The sequence below is a fragment of the Salvelinus fontinalis genome, chromosome 14, assembly GCF_029448725.1.
Source record: "Salvelinus fontinalis isolate EN_2023a chromosome 14, ASM2944872v1, whole genome shotgun sequence".
Classification (NCBI taxonomy): Eukaryota; Metazoa; Chordata; class Actinopteri; order Salmoniformes; family Salmonidae; genus Salvelinus; species Salvelinus fontinalis.
In genome coordinates this window covers 31,257,901-31,276,281 of record NC_074678.1, presented here as the reverse complement: position 1 = coordinate 31,276,281, position 18,381 = coordinate 31,257,901, and the positions used below count along the sequence as shown (strand labels likewise).

The 18,381-nt window shown below is 38.5% G+C and overlaps 1 long non-coding RNA gene across 1 annotated transcript; it reads right to left on the bottom strand.

The window, feature by feature from the left end:
* Positions 1–12,990: 12,990 nt before the first annotated feature.
* LOC129810621 (uncharacterized) lies at positions 12,991–18,338 on the bottom strand. Its single transcript, XR_008752754.1, has 2 exons — positions 18,250–18,338; positions 12,991–13,358 (listed from the first exon to the last, which is right to left on the bottom strand). It is a non-coding gene; the product is annotated as an uncharacterized LOC129810621 (long non-coding RNA).
* Positions 18,339–18,381: the final 43 nt, after the last annotated feature.

The window sequence follows — 18,381 nt, the reverse complement described above, 5'->3', positions numbered from 1 at the left end:
AGTATTTGTACATTCTACTGTAAATCAAATGTATTTTTATTTTATTTGTCACATGCTTGGTAAACAACTGGTGTACACTGAGAGTGAAATGCTTACTTACGGGTCCTTCCCAACAATACAGAGAGAAAGAAAATAGAGAAATAATAGAAAAGTTATAATAAATACACAATGAGTTACTATAAGTTGGCTATATACACAGGGTACCAGTACTGAGTCAATATGCAGGGGTACAAGGTAATTGATGTAGATATGGACATATAACTAGGAACACAGTGACTAGGCATCAGTTCCTACACTGTATACTAAAGTCTGGCCCGCTCCTGTCTTCTCTCAGCCAGTTTCCTTCAGAATGGTCTGTATTTGCTTAATGTCCAAGTTCCCAGTTTTGATTATTTATTCATCTGTAATAAATTGCGTGTTTTCTCCCATATTATAACAAAGGTGATTGCTATCCTCCCGCTCGTTCTCTCTTTCTGCATTAGCCACCCACGCTTTTGTTTAAATCAGCTTGGCAATTAAGACTTGCTACGAGGCCTAACTAATCAAAATGCTGCTCTTTGATTGTTTGTCAGACCCACTATGAGAAATGAGCTGTCTCACTAGCTGGTGTTTCACACATGTTCTCCTTTGTCAACATTAGCTGCTTGAGTTACCTTTTGATCCTGCCTGTATGTGTGTGCGGAGCCGTTTTGCTGCCATCACCCTGGAAGTACCCTTTTGGAAAACTTCAAATCAAAATTGAGTGCGTGCCCCTTTGTTACTCAATTCATTCAATTCATCAGAGTTTTTTTTCTTCTACTGCACATATGAAAAGTTTTTAGAGCTAATGAGTAGTTTAGTCCTTCTCTCTGAATATGAATCTAGCCTATATGATTCATTCTCTTCATTCCATAAAGGCCTACAGTGCCTTCAGAAAGTATTCATACCCCTTGTTTATTCCACATTTTGATGTGTTACATCCTGAATTTAAAATCGATTAAATAATTTTTTTCGCACCCATCTGCACGCAATACCCCATAATGACAAAGTAAAAACAAGTTTTTAGAATTTTTTGAAAATATATTGAAAATGAAACACATACATATCTTATTAACATAAGTATTCACACCCCTGAGTCAATACATGTTATAATCACCTTTGGCAGTGATTTACAGCTGTGAGTCTATCTGGGTAAGTATCTAAGAGTCATGATTCTTTAAAAAATTATCTGTCAAGTTGATTTTTGATCATTGCTAGACAAACATATTCAAGTCTTGCTATAGATTTTCATGCCAGTTTAAGTCAAAATTGTAACTAGGCCACTCAGGAACATTCAATGTAGTCTTGGTAAGCAACTCCAGTGTAGATTAAGCCTTGTGTTTTACGTTATTGTCCTGCTGAAGGGTAAATTTGTCTCCCAGTGTCTGTTGGAAAGCAGACTGAACCAGGTTTTCCTCTAGGATTTTGCCTGTGCTTAGCTACATTAAGTTTATTGTTATCCTAAAAAAACTCCTTAGTCCTTGCCGATGACAAGCATACCCATAACATTATGCAGCCACCACCATGCTTGAAATATGAAGAGTGGTACTCAGTGATGTGTTGTGTTTGATTTTCCCCAAACATAACACTTTGTACTCAGGGCATACAGTGAATTGCTTTGCCACATTTTCCTTATTGAAAATAGGATGCATGTTTTGGAATATTTTTATTCTGTACAGGCTTCCTTCTTTTCTCTCTGTCATTTAGGTTAGTATTGTGGAGTAACTACAGTTTTTGATCCATCCGCAGTTTTCTCCTATCACAGCCATTAAACTCTAACTGTTTCAAAGTCACAATTGGCCGCATAGTTAAATCCTAGAGCGGTTTCCTTCCTCTCCGTGAACTGAGTTAGGAAGGACGGCTTTGTTTGTAGTGACTGGGTGTATTGATACACCCTCTAATAACTTCACCATGCTCAAAGGGATATTCAATATCTGCTTTGTTTTATTTTTATCCATCTACCAATTTGTGCCCTACTTTGCGAGGCATTGTAAAACCTCCATGATCTTTAAACACTATTATTGCACACAGTGAGTCCATGTAACACAGGGGTTGAATACTTATTGACTCGAGGCATTTCTAAAAACATAACTCCACTTTGACATGGGGTATTGTGTGTGTTTAGGCCAGTGACACGAAATCTCATTAATCAATTTTAAATTCAAGCTGTAACAACAAAATGTGGGAAAATTCAAGAGGTGTGAATACTTTCTGAAGGCACTGTATGCCTGTGTGACAGTTACAATAAACAGACATTGCTGTTGCTAAAGATTGACAAGGGTTTAGGTTAGTTGAATGGTCTCAGTCAACAGCCATCTCTAGCTGAGGCTGAGCACAAACCACTGTCCTGCCCTAATGGTCTGTTTTCTTTACTTCTGAATAACAAACTCATGCCAAAACAGCCATTATGCCCAGTTTAATGCATGTCTGTGTACTACTGGAGCTTCCTGTTCCCCCCCATGCAAATCTCTTCCAAGATCATTAGGAATGGGTGACACATGTTGGACTGGGTTGTGGTTTTGTGTAAAAAAGGCAGTACAAGCTGGAAAAATAAGTTCACCTTCCAAAAGGGGAGATGAAACAAAAATCCATTTGGATACATTTCAAAAATTGGGATGTGAGAGGATGTTCCATCCTCACCTTCATATTTTCACCGTATTATTATGTCACTGTTTACTGCACATGCATTTTTATATAGAGGTTTACCATTATCTTATTTTTATTTATTTAAATAAATGTTCTCTCCAATTTCGTGGTATCCAATTGGTAGTTACAGTCTTGTCTCATCGCTGCAACTCCCGTATGGACTCGGGAGAGGCGAAGGTCGAGAGCCGTGCGTCCCTCAAAACACAACCAAGCCGCACTGCTTCTTGACACAATGCCCACTTAACCCGGAAGCCAGGCTGCCGGCTTGCGACAGAGCCTGGACTCTAACCCAGAATCTCTAGTGGCACAGCTAGTACTGCAATGCAGTGCCTTAGACCACTGCGCCACTCGGGAGGCCTAAGGTTTACCATTATTGATGTGCTGATTCCAAAGATTGTCATGGAAAATAAAGTGTGAGGACTACAGTGATATTCCAAATTGGCCTTGATTTACTTTATAATCAAAGTTTCAGTAACTTTCAGTTGACCAATACTTGATAGTCTAATTGCCAAAGTCTCTTGCCTCTGCGTTTTATAATGTAGACATGTCCCAAGTACCAATGTTTACATTTTTGATTCAGTCAAATCTGAGCTACACCATGCTTAAGGGAACCAAATAAAAATCCTTAATCAAAGAAACATCTCTTCAGAATGTAGGATTTCCAAAAGTAGGGGCCAAATGGTGGGAGGGAATTAGTGTTGGCTGTAATGTCTAATGGGTTTTGGAAATTAAATACCAACATTTACATGACCAAAAGTTTGGTGGACTTCAGGCTCATGCAGCATTACGCTATAGTTGCAGCTCAGTGAAAATCAGAATTTGGGCTGGGATTTAAGACCCCTACTGTGCGACTCGGGAGGAATCCTTCCAAGTTCCTTATCCCTCTGACAGGACATTTATAAACATGTTAATGAAAGTGTACTTCTTTTAAGTTCTTTGCATCTAACATAAAAACGTGTTAATGACAGTTTATTCTCAGGGCCTGTATTGTATTTCTTTTAGTACAAGGGTATGTATTGAGGAATTACTCAGTGATGATTGAATAATGAATGGCAACATGAAAGAGCTCTTGTACTGTAACTCAGCTTTAAGTGTAGCTTGATTAAATTGTATTTTGGACGGTGCATGAGAGGCCTTTGATCGTACTCTGAAATCTTTGTGCATATTGTCCAGTCAGTGCTTTCCAATGCCGGATGTTTATATGAGCCAATTTTACATTTATTACCCAATAATGTACAGTGCAGCTAGCTGGGTGATATATCATGAAGGAGGTCCTAAGAGATAAACCACATTATCTTCACTGGCTTTCATCAGGAAGTCTGGAGAGCGAGAGAGCCTTTCACTGTTGACTGCCTTAGCAGTGTCTGTACACAATATGTCGCTCTGCAACCAACCCCCCAGCATGACACAGCTGACACACGTTGGTTTGCTTGCATCATTGTCCAGCGTTGCAGTGTGAATTTAGAACAATGTGCGTATTGCCTCTGCTACCATCCGTGCCTAGTTATTTACAGCCCGACCTCATTAAAGCATCCTCTGGATGTTGCTGTTCACCACAGAGGGCAGTAAAATGTATCCTTATGCTGGTGGATCTCCCTCCTCAGCCCTTCTCCTATCCTCTGGGGGAACAGAGTCAGCCCTGGGATTGTGGTTCCAGGCCATGACATCAGATGTCTGGAAACTGACGTGAATTATTCAGAGAACCATAGGCTACTTCAACAAGGCTAAAATTAGGGGGAAATAAGGGTTATTCGAGAAAATGGTAACAGTCATTTATCTGCCTTGACATGCGATTCCGACATACAGGAGGAGCTGGCATGACAAAAGAAGATATTGTTACTTGCTCTCTCTATTCATCTTTTTTAAAACCTTAACAAAACTAATTCGGACACTTCCCCCCAAAAAATTACCTTCCTGACATCTTCTTTGATTAATTAACAGACCAGGATAAGCACAGAAAGGGCAATCTCCAAACTACAGATTATCCCTCACTTTAAAGAGGCCAAAACATTTTATTTTCAGTTTCTCTGCAAATCGGACAGTATAATCCTCACACCATCTGTGCTATCAGATCTTAAGGAATGCACGCAATGTTGTGGCAATCCTTCCTAGTTACTGTACACTATGTCCCATGTTATCCTTTTCCCTCTGGTCTGTCTTGGCTTCACTTGGCCCAAGATATTATTCATTGAAGAGGCAATCTGTAGTTGCTACATCCATCAGAACCCAAAATATAGGTTTGTTTTACTCCAATGTTTGTAAACAAATACATGTAAACAAACCCTATTTAGCCTCAAAACATGGTTAAAAGTATAATTTTGATATCATGGATGGTCAGTCCTTGCATCCATAGCTCTGTCTATGAATTTGAGTGGTTACGTTTCTCCAGCCCAATTCCTCCGCTTTTTACCGAAACAGGGGCAGGGGTATCGCTTTTTTATTGTTTCAACTGCTGATTGCCACTTTAAGTACATCACTCTGTGCTAAGTATCATCAAAGACAGTGCAGTATGAAGATAGGCAGAAACTGCTTCTCCAATAGAAATCCCAGATCACTCTTGTAAGCGATGCCATGGCGACGCAAGCTAAGCTCATGCTAGGAGCACGTCATTCGGTCTAACGGCGTCTTGGGCCGAGCAGCGCACTTTTTTGATACAAAGTTGTTTTTTATGAAAATGTGTCACTTTCACGAGGTTGGAGTGATAACATGTTCAACTACGTAAGACATTGGCTCGAAACTAGGTTGTATCTTTAGAAAATTAATAACCAAGGAAGAATTTTTCACTTCTCTCATTGACTTCTCAAACCCTGCCCTGGCCTGCTTGGTCTGTTTCAAAAGTGTTCCCGGAAGTCTTGTGATGTTGCTCTCTCTGAGTTTAGAAACACTGTGGTATCATGATGTCTGCAAGACAGAAGTTGTACATACTTTCAAGATAGAGCTGGGTGATATGTACAAAAATCAATATGATAAATTGACTGAATTATCCCGAGAACGATACGTTTCTAATGTGCACCAGTTAACCTACTTTTGTATATTACCATACCCTTAGAACTACTACTAATACTTTGAATGTTGTAACTATCAATTGTATACCTAACGTTATCGATAGCCCATATTAGTAGAATGATTTAATTTCAAACGTCACATTTCTCTATTATAGGCTACTTGTGGTGATTATCAATATCTGTTAAATGTCCTCGATAAATCGTTGTTGTCGAAAATGTTCGGTTTATCGTCTTAGCTCTATTTCAGGACATACTGTACAAAAAATGACTTTATTTGGTTGCATTCAATTGAATTTGGTCATGACACACACAATATGTAACATTCTGTATCATCTATATAGACTGTATTCATTGGAAAGGGACATTACTTTGTTCTGTAAGACATTAGTGGTTATTTGCTTATCAGTAGTATTATGGAAAAGGTATTCTATTCAGCTGGTTCGGCCAGATGATCAGTCAGTTGTTTTTGATGATGTTTTCATGTCCACCGTCCTATACAAATAAACCGTGACAACAAGGATGTTTAGAACATATAATAGATTATATAGCTTTATAAACAGTCCTTTCATATGGATAGAATAGGCCTACTCAGTACTCACTGATGCTCTTTGTGTTGAAGTGAGCAACGGTATGGTACCGATTCAGAACTGAGTTTTTTGTTAAATAAGGGTGTGGCACTTGCTGTTTTACATTGAGATAATCCCAACTAGATTGAATAAGGGAGGTTTAAAGTTTTAGGACACTTGCCTGTTCAACTTTGGCCTTCCTCAGAGTTTTCTATTCCATCCCAGCTTTCATTAGATTGAATTGGGTGTTAGTGTAATTCTCCTTTTTGGAAATTGTGCATTTAGCGTGATTAAGTTTTTGGATTACTTGCCGGATTTGTGTGGGACTTTCTTTGCACTTTAGAAAAGTTTGGACATGTAAAAATGGAGTCTAAGTGTTTACAGAGTGCAAGTTATCCTCTACGAGTGAGAGCCTGGGCATGGTTCACCTATTTGAAGAGGCTTAGATATTACCTGGCTTTAGGGCATTAACCTTGAATTACAAACATCACCCTTAAAGTGGGCATTACCAGGGCTTGAGTTTATTTGAATGTGGATAGAGAGAGGATACCTTCAGTTGGTTTTGAAAGGTCACTGCTTTTGTTATTTACTGAGGTCAGATAAACTAACCTGTTGAATCCCACTAGTTGTAATTAGATATTTCATCACCAGTAGAGGGTGGTAATGAACCTCTTCTTTTTTTTCTGATCATATTTCTGAGTCTAGAGTGGAGACTCAACAGTAGGTGTCACTAGATAGTCACTGAATGTCCTGACATTTTTTAATTACAATTTGTTTATGTCTTGGTAGACTAATTTCATGACTATTTGCTTCCAAAATACTGAATTTGCTTTTGGTTTATTATCGTGCACTTTTTTGTTATCTACTGATAGAATGGTATGAATTCTCAGTTCTGCTCAGTCCCAGACCTGTAGACGTTGTTTTTCATGCAGTAACTGGTTGGTCCCGCTGTAGATTTTACATATGGACGTCCTGCGCTTTAACTTTCAGCCTTTGACGTTGGAACAGAGAGCAGAGATCACAGAAGAGGACCACAGACAATAGATTTTTAAGTTTAGTTAGATAAAATACATTTACAGCAAAAACATTTGCACATTTGTCTGATTTTATTACATTTTGTTTCTTGGCACGGTGACACGACTGAATTTATTACATTATATTTTTACAGAGCTGCAATAAAGATCAAGTTATACAACCTAAACATTGATATACAAGCATTAGATGAGAGAAGACAATAGCATTAGTTCATGTGGAATATAGAATTAAATCAGAAAGTCAGTTAAAAGGTGTCCTATGACCTATCACGGGTTTGCGTGATAATCTAACTATTTGATTACGGGACCATCACTTTTGTTCACAGATTTGCGAGAAATGCCCAGTTCAGGTGAAATGGAAAAAGGAATGACAAGATATGTACAGAAACAAGACCAGCCTTGTGTGTTGTGAGATTGCTGTGTGAGTCTTCCAGGCTAGTCAGCACTTGCACTTTGGGTCCAACTCATTGAGCCAGAAGTGCTGGTGTATACTTAAGCAATAAGGCCCGAGGAGGTGTGGTATATGGCCAATATACCACGGCTAAGGGCTGTTCTTAGGGACGACGCAACGCGGAGTGCCTGGACACAGCCCTTAGCCGTGGTGTATTGGCCATGTATCACAAACCCCCGAGGAGCCTTATTGCTATTATAAACTGGTTACCAACGTAATTAGAGCAGTAAAACTAAATGTTTTGTCATACACGTGGTATACCATGGCCTTCATGGCTCAAACCACCCAGTTTCAAATGTACTGTATGGCCCCACATTATTACAGGTCTTTGGTAGGAGAATAATGACATAAAGCTTCAAAAGCTGTCTTGTGAAATAACTCAGTCTACTTGACACACACCTTTATCTCCCATTGTTCTCTCTAAAAGTAGAATTCTAGCAACTCACTTTTCCAAAGTCAACCATATTTCAAATTACTCAGTCAGCAGTACAATTCTTACTCATTTTGTCCTTTTATTGTATTTCTGTGCGGTAAGCAAAGGTTTGAATTATAGATGTACGATTATGTAATAATAGGCCTTGACATGAACTAACATCAGTACCTAATGAAAACCCTTGGATTGGCTGTACCTAATACGTACATTAGCTTATTACAGCATAATCAGTGCCAAATTACTGCAGAGTAATCATTTTCTAATAGCCATTAGTTTTGTCTCCAAGGGGATTTGGATCATGATAAATTAAACCTCTACATTATGCAAATTGATGTGGTGTGATTCTGGGAAAGAGAGCTGAATAAGCCTACTTTGTGGTCCTTTTGTAGCTCAGTTGGTAGAGCATGGCGCATGTAGCGCCAGGGTAGTGGGTTCAATCCCCGGGACCACACATACGTAAAATGTATGCTTGCATAACTGTAAGTTGCTTTGGATGAAAGCGTCTGCTAAGTAGCATATATTATTAAATTAAAAGCACTCAGATTTTTATTTTGTACCAAGCACCCTCAATTATTATCACAAGGAGGGTTGACACTGCTCTTTTCATTGTCATTTACATTTTTGCTGATACTATTTGAAAGATGCCTTTAGCCTCTAAATAGGGTCGTTTGGAGCACTATATGTGTTTATACTCTAGGTATTTTAATGTGATTCAGGCTTATTATGCATACCCATTTCAACCTTGTTCTGTAGATATACTTACTGTACCTTATCAGGTCAGTTGCAGCTGCTTCCAACCGTCTTGCAGGATAGAGAGTTTTATCTGGCCCAGTAGTTTCCTTGGTCAGGGTTACAGCACCTCATGGGACAATTCATTGTTTTTACAAATTGTCAAGTTTTTATGCTTTCGGCTCATGCCCTGTATAGCTATTTGGATCTCTCCCCTCAGCTTTTGTACCACCCTTTCCACCTCCGCCAGTTACAGATCATCACTTCAAGACTGTAGGTTGTGTCACTTTTTCACTCTTTGAAGTGATTTACGTCAGTTCTTTTAGAAGACAATGTAGATAGCTTTTGAGAGAGAGCTATCCTGGTGTTCCAGTCCAATCCTGAACACTTTCCCTCTACTGACAAAAGCTAGGTTTCCATCCAATTGGTGACAGATTTTCATGCGAATATGATAAAAAAAATCGGCATAAAAACAATATGCACATTTTCCCACCAGAGGTGCCTTTCCAGCAAACTGGATAAAAGGCTGTGTGTGATGACGTATTGTTCATAAAAATCACTTTTGCAGTTAAGTTCCTGTGTAACGAACAGAAAACTTAAATAAATGGGTTTCCATCGACTAATGGTTTTGTCACAAAAACTGTTGCGATAAAGAGCTAACTTGTCCAATCTGGTTTTGGCGCATGATCTAGACAAGAGTTTGCTGATGAAGTGGATGGGGGTTGGTTATATGATGATATGGACAAGAGCATGATCATTTTAATTGATAATTGGCAGCTAAGCACTGATCATCATGTCACCAGCTTTCAAATAATAGCCTACCCTCGATATTTAGCCTATTGAAAATGTGCATGATCACCGTGCACTTAACTACCATGTGAAGTTCATAATTTATTTAATCTGCCTTTTAAACTTGCCATGCTTTTCCACATCGTGGTGGTAGGCCTACAACGTATCATGTCATCGCGTGACTACAAGTTTATTTCAATGATTATCATATTAATATTTGCACATAGAAACGATTCCACCGACATTTCTCACGTAGTTCATTTTACAGACACAAAAATATCCCGCTATGTCGAACTAACAAATTGTCTGTCGACATCCATGAAATTGTAGAGATTTTGTGTTTCCGTCAGCCTAGTTTTTTTTTTTAGGTCTATGCGCCAGGTAATTCATCTGCATGAAGTAGTTGGATGGAAACCTGGTTAATGACAGATTTCTTTTCATCATCTTTTCCTAGTTGGACAAGCTCCCATTTCTTTGAAGTTCTGGTTGTTTACGTTGGTTCTTGTTAATACCGGGACCACACCAGTGGATGATGTAGCGCGTCTTCCTGCCGGCTGCAGGTCTGAAGTTCCCCTCCATTGATGGCCTCCCATCCACATCTCTCTGGTTTGGAGGATTTCAAGCTTGTCCACTGTATTTCTTGCTGGCCCAACACCAGCGAGACACTGTATATCCAGGAACTTCCAATACCATGTCAGTCGCTTTAGTCCTTCTAAATCTGACTAAATCTTCTCCCACCTTCCTCAAGTTGCATATTTAAGTACTTAGAGCATCTACACCTTACTGTCTGTCATGTTCCCAAGCAGGAAGGAATATGTTTTTTTTTGTGCAACTAGAGTACATATGACCCTTACTGACCCTCTGCACCCACATTGTCTAAAATAAAAAGTTACTTTGGGGTTGCAGAATCGAAAACATTTATATATAAAAGCAAGGCTGCTTGACTTGAACCATTTAGTTTTTAATAGAATGGTTTGGCTCACTGAAGATGACTGTAATGTTCCACAAATGGTCCAAATTGGGAAAATTATGCGCAATTTTCTCTTAGTAAGCATTCAGAGGCTGAACGTAGTAAAACAGTTACTTTCACTGAAAAGGAGAGAGGTCTTGGCACTCTGCATCTTGGCAAGTATTGGTCCAATTTGGAGAGAGTTTCCAGAACTTTTCTCCTTTTTCTACTTTCTTCTAGCTTATGTTTTGGAAAGCGAGGCGAATCTCATTCTGCAGAGTTTTGCATTCGAGACAGTAACAGGTCAGTAACAGAAAGCCTTCTACTGTGTGTGCTGTTCTACAGTTATATGACACATAGACCCACTGACATGTGTTCTCACTCATGAGCTACCTGAATACCCTACACCAAACCACCTGTCAAGTGGCATAAGCATCAAACTGAATGCTGTGTACTATAGTTTGACTCCCTGAGGCAATAACCGTTCTGATGTCTTTTACCGTCCATCCCCGGGGAATTATTTGATTATTTTACAGCTTGTAGATGTGATTGTAGGTTGGTTATTTAATTATCTATAACATCTGCAGGCTGTTTGTGCAGGGGATAAAAAGTGCTACATTATACAGATATCAAACCACTTCATTAATTACACCACACAGAAATCTGTGTAGCCTATAAGTAGGCCTACTCTTTGTTTGCTGCCAATTGATGGTTATCTGCTTTTCTAAACTAAACAAAAGCTGTTGTAGTACCTCTGCTTGCCAGCATCTGGAGTAGTTCACCATGAAGCACAGTCAAAGTTCTACAACAGTTCTAGTTTAATGTATGCACAGAAATACTTTAATATATCACTCACAGATACAAGAACAATGCTCTTAGATTCCACTTAGAAATACTATAAAGTATATCTCTAACACTGTTGACTTAAACCCATATACGTACACTATATATATATATATATATATATATATATATATATATATATATATATATATATATATATATATATATATATATATATATATATATATATATATACTGTACAAAATGATGTGGATACCCCTAGAAATTAGTGGTTTTGGCTTTTTCAGCCACACCAGTTGCTGACCGGTGTATAAAATTGAGCACACCGCCATGCAATCTCCATAGACAAGCATTGGCAGTAGAATGGCCTTACTGAAGAGCTCAGTGACTTTCAATGTTGCACCGTCATAGATTCCACCTTTCAAACAAGTCAGTTTGTCAAATGTCTCTGCCTGACTAGAGCTGCTGCGGTCAACTGTAAGTGCTGTTATTGTGAAATGGAAACATCTAGGAGCAACAATGGCTCAGCCGCGAAGTGGTAGGCCACACAAGCTCATAGAATGGACCACGTGTGTAAAAATTGTCTGTCATCAGTTGCAACACTCACTACTGAGTTCCAAACTGCCTCTGGAAGCAACGTCAGCACAAGAGCTGTTCATCGGGAGCTTCGTGAAATGGGTTTCCATGGCTGAGCAGCTGCAAACAAGCCTAAGATCACCATGCGCAATACCAAGCGTTGGCTGGAGTGGTGTAAAGCTTGCCACCATTGGACTCTGGAGCAGTGGAAACTCTTTCTCTGGAGTGATGAATCACGCTTCACCATCTGGCAGTCCAACGGACGAATCTGGGTTTGGCAGATGCCAGGAGAACACTATCTGCCCGAATGTATAGTGCCAACTGTAAAGTTTGGTGGAAGAGGAATAATGGTCTGGGGTTGTTTTTCATGGTTCAGACTAGGCCCCTTAGTTCCAGTGAAGGGAAATGTTAACGCTACAGCATGCAATGTCATTCTAGACAATTCTGTGCTTCCAACTTTGTGGCAACAGTTTGGGGAAGGCTCTTTTCTGTTTCAGCATGACAATGCCCCCGTGCACAAAGCACAAAGTCCATACAGAAATGGTTTGTTGAGATTGGTGTGGAAGAACTTGACAGGCCTGCACAGAGACCTGACCTCAACCTCATCGAAGACCTTTGGGATGAATTGGAACGCCGCCTGCAAACCAGGCATAATCGCCCAACATCAGTGCCTGACCTTACTAATGACCTTGTGGCTGAATGAAAACAAGTCCTCACAGCAATGTTCCAACATCTAGTGGAAAGCCTTCCCAGAAGAGTGGTGGTTGTTATAGCAGCAAAGGGGGGACCAACTCCATATGAATGCCAATGATTTTGGAATGAGATGGTCGAGCAGGTGTCCACATACTTTTGGTCATGTAGTGTAGTTTCTTATCATTTTGATGTATAGCATTTAGAATTTCACCATTGCAAAGTGAACATCACTGTAAGGTTCATAAAGCAGTGAGACAGAATGCTGACTACCAGGCAACTCCATGAAACACACTCTGGTACTGCCCTCTTCAGGAGACCTTTATTCATGTCAAACATTACACTTCACTCACTTTTCGATTGAGTTCAGCATATCTGTATGCTTTGCATGCATCCTGTTCACTTACGTAAAGATGACATGCAAGGCCCTTGTCATAGTTTTGAGGTTTGAAATATTACTTTCATTGTCAGTTGATATCATAGCGTGAGTCCTGGCTCTCACTCCTCTGTCTTTAGGAAATACACCTTTTTAGCTGTAGATTTTTACAGGAACCTTTCAATTGACATTGAACAGTCGGATCATGTCTCTACCGCTCACTCCAGCACAGTCTTCCTGTGGTAAGGTCAGATGGCATGCCAAGACAGCTTACTCCACCAAACTCAGTGGCCTATTGATGAGAAGAGCAGATAACCAAAGGTGGGTTAGTCACATCATGAATCTGCAAGTTAACTTTACCATAAGTGAATGAATCTCAGGAATTCCATTGTGTAATCAAGTGGTAACATAAGTAGTTCTTGAATGAGTAATGTATGTAGTATTTAATCAATTTGGGGTTTTGCTCTCATTTAATGATTTCTTAAAATTTCTTCTCTGCATCTTGCAAAAAGAGTTTATTAACAAATGTATGCTTGACATTGTTAAGTCCTATTTTACAGGTGATAGAGGATGCTATTCTCCAATATCAATATTTGTTGCAGAACATGACATGTACTGTATACTGAACAAAAATATAAATATAAATGCAACATACAGTTACAGTTCATATAAGGAAATCAAATTGCATTTGTCACCAAATACAACAGATGTAGTCTTACCATGAAATGCTTACTTACAAGCCCTTAACCTTAATATTTACTAAATAAACTAAAGTAAAAAAATGTAAGGAACACAATAAAATAACAATAGCGAGGCTATATACAGGGGGTACCGGTACCAAGGCAATGTGCGGGGATACAGGTTAGTTGAGGTAAGTAGGGGTAAAGTGACTATGCATAGATAATAAACAGTGAGTAGTGTTGGCGTTCCGGTACCGCTTGCCGTGCGGGTAGCAGAGAGAACAGTCTATGACTTGGGTGACTGGAGTCTTTGACAATCTTTTGGGCCTTCAATTGAAATAAATTAATTAGGCCTAAATCTATGGATTTCACATGACTGGGTAGGGGCGCAGCCGTTTATTATTTTATTATTTTAAACCTTTATTTAACTAGGCAAGTCAGTTAAGAACAAATTCTTATTTACAATGACGGCCTACATGGTGAGCCTGGGAGGGCATCGGCCCACCCACTGGGGAGCCAGGCCCAACCAATCAGAATGAGTCTTTCCCCACAAAATAGCTTTATTACAGACAGAAATACTCCTCAGTTTTATCAGCTGTCCGGGTGGTTGGTCTCAAGACAATCCCGCGGGTGAAGAAGCCGGATGTGGTCCTGGGCTGGCGTGGTTACACACTTGGTCAGAGGTTGTGAGGCCGGTTGGACGTACTGCCAAATTCTCTAAAACAACGTTGGAGGCGGCTTATGGTAGAGAAATGAACATTAAATTATCTGGGAGCAGCTCTGACGGGCATTCCTGCAGTCAGCATGCCAATTGCATGCTCCCTCAAAATTGTAGACATCTGTGGCATTGTGTTGTGTGACACAACTGCAACTATCATGCTGTTTAATCAGCTTCTTGATATGCCACACTTGTCAGGTGGATGGATTATCTTGGCAAGGAGAAATGTTCACTAACAGGGATGTAAACAAATGTGTGTGCTAAATTTGGGAGAAATAAGCTTTTTGTGTCTATTGAAAAATTCCGGGATCTTTTTTAATATCAGCTCATGAAACATGGGACCAACACTTTACATGTTGCGCTTATATTTTTGGTCCAACCCATAGTCTTTTACTGTGAGTGGTCCCACAGACCCACACTCTGCTTTATAAGACTATGTATTTGTACCTTCACTTTTCATGATAAAAAAATTATAAATCTGTATAATTCCTCCTGATGGGCCAAATCCTAATCTGAGATTTCAGTAGCATACATATTTTATTAATAATGGAAATATACTTTGGAATGTTCAAATCAAGTATTTATGATACCGAAGGCTATATTAATGTAGGCCTACTACCCACACAATTGAGTCTATATCAGGCCTACACCATGAGAAGATGTAGTTATAAATTAGCCTGACATGGCCGACTTTATGAAATCAATCATTTACATTTTAAAAACAACTTTATGATGCACAATAGCCTAATGGCGGGAGATTGTATGAAGTTTGCACCACATGGTTTCATATTGAAAACTCATTCAAACTAAATGACAAAAGCAATGTTTTTATCCTGTCTGCAAGATTTCTTCAGTTTCTTTTTCTAATAACTTCATTTGAAATTAGGCTACAGATTAGAAATCATAAAATAACTACCAGACATCTGTTTTTTTACGAAGTCCAAGGTAAAAGAAACAAAAGAGTGACCAATCCCAAGTAGTTCTGCTGAGGTTAAAATAACTTTTAATTTGAGATTTAAGTATTGTACTTTCTCTTTGTCTCCTTTTGATTCGTGCATCCATGGATCAGTAAATGTTAACCAATAGTTAATTAGACATTTCCGCATGCAGCTATAGCCAAAACATGTTGCATTTGTTATTCTGATGTCATTCCATATAGGCTAGAGTTTAACAAACTCTTCCAAGCAAGACAATTTGTTTGGCCAGAGGTTTTCTAATCAATACAAGATAATTGCTTTTCTAATTTTGTTTACTGTTTAATGAATGTTCTTGTGGTCCTGTCCAAAATGAAAATAACATTTTATAACATTTCCAATACTCCTGCTAAGGGGCTTAGAATGAACAATTACTGGACTTCCGAACTAAAAAGTATCAACAACCAACCACAAATATTCAAAAAAATTACAATTTATCTCACAGTGTAATGTAAAAGACCTCATAGTTATTGGTAACCTGGAAATTATTTTGTATTTTAAATCCATGTCAGGAGAAATACAACTTAGGCTTCTTCAAAAATGTTATTAAAAGACATTGAGTTTATTGTCAAAGCAATGTGACATTTTAGAAATATTATTGTTTGTTTCATATAAATAGCCTACTCATTTGTTTAACCTCTCATATCAACAGTTTAGGAAAAAAGATTTATAGTTAGTTTTCAAATGATACATTTATGGTTATTGATAATCAAATCCATGAATGTCTTGTACAATGCATGTTGGAACCGTCAATTACAAATAGCTATATTCAATTCAAATAGGCCTACCCAGTACACTGTGGCGAAATACACAATGCATGCACCCCAATCGAATTTTTTTGATTAACGTCATCCAAGAAGTGAGCAACAAGTAAAACATTTGTTTTAGCATTTGGGTTAAAAAGGGTTAAAAAATATTTTTCCCATGAGTAGATGTTATAAAAAATAATGCTTTCAGTTGCATAAACCTGCATTTTCAAAAAACAGAACATAATGAAAAGCCTTGTTTGGGCCTAGATCTAAATATCAAACATTAGGCTATTGCGTCATTAGCAAATAAAAAGTGCAATCAAAGTCAGAAAACACAATCACACACTCACTATTGAATGGATTTGGTCATTTTTGCCTCATATTAAATACTCCTGTATGGATTTTGCATGATTCGTTTGACTGTTAAAATGCAAACCTGAGACTTCAATTCAAACAGGTGTATTATCCATTGCGTAATCAAGTTGCTACCCTAGATAAGACCTTAATATTCTTAATCAAATTGTTATATTACGATTCTAATGAAAGGGCCATTTGACATTTGAACAGTGAAGTTAAATCGAAAGAGAAAAATAATCCAGTAATTGCCTATACATAGGGGATGTAAATGCTACTACTAAAAATTATTAGTTCAGTTTAAGATAGGTAGCGACAAAAATGGTCTCTTGCATGCAAGCTACACATCTCTTAGAACCTAGTTATATAATTGCAATAAAAACCGAATTCTTCAACCAAAGAATGCATATTCATGTCGGTCAATTATCACTAATTTCTAGAATTATGTAATATATATATATATATATATATATATATATATATATATATATATATATACTGCTTTATGATGTTTTTAAATGTGCTCATGGCCTACAGTTTTCAAGCGCTTTAGGCCTAATGAACTGAAACGCATGTCACTCTTATAAACTCAAGTATGACATTCCTAAATGTTTTAATTTATAACATGTCACAACACATGTCATAAGCCACATACTTTCGTGAGTGTTGAAGAATATTGGCAAACTTTTTTTTGTTGACGTTTCCAATATGAAGCTGCAGAACCCAGTTGGAGACGCGGGGTTAATTCCGTGAAAAAGTAAAGTTATAAGAATACTTCTACATTTATGAAAGTGAATATCAATAGCAAAACGACTAGGCTATGAATTAATTATAAATAGGCTACTCATTAATAAATTATCAAATAATCTTCCGTTTGGAATGTTAGTATAATAGTAGGCTATAGCAAACTTGAGATGTATTTTCCTTGAGGATTTACGCACAACCGACTGTGGTCAAGTTCCCTGCTGCTCTTTTGAAAAGTGTGTGAGCAAAGTGGGGTTAAAGGCAATGGCAGATATGACAACACCTGAAACTTTGACAGCTCTCTAAACCATGAGGTTCCCTCCCAGGAAATACATTGAATTGAATTGTTTATGTGTAATCACCAGTGTAACAAAGAGCTGGGGATGTAATTCTGAAAACACACACACACACACAGAGAGAGAGAAGTATAGCCACGTTCCAAACTTGAAACTTGCCATAGAACAGTGAGAGGAAGAACAATTTCATTGTATATCTATCAGAGATGACATGTTTTGTAATAGCGGCTCACAGTGGGTAAATAGTTGTATTTTTGCTTTTTATGAACTACGGCATCAAGTGCCACCCTAATACAATGCCCTAGCCACACACACTCCCTCTCTCGCACACACACATCCGCGCACACTGACACACACACACACACCACCTTAGTGTTCATATATTCTTTCTCCGAGACGACTGTAAGATCTCCTATTAGCCCATCGTTCGGGCCGTCTTTAAGGACATCCATGATCATACGAAGCATTGGTACCATCATAACTAAGGACATCTATGTGTACAATGCTGCAAAGCAATGAGACCGAAGACTCAGTTCTGTAATTTAAAGATAGACAACCAACAACAGCACGATACATTACGACACCATCAAGCAGTTTACAGTTAGCAGTTTCTGCCCGAAATCGTAGCTGTAATATTATAGTAAAATCTGTATTTTGTTATATTGTACCTTGTAGCGAGGATTCTGCTGGGATTGAAGCTGCAGATATCGCGTGGGACGTGTCTGATTGATCTCTGTGCGGTGTAGTCTCCCCTCCGAAGACCACGGATTACCTCTGTTCGCGGATAAATGGATATGGAA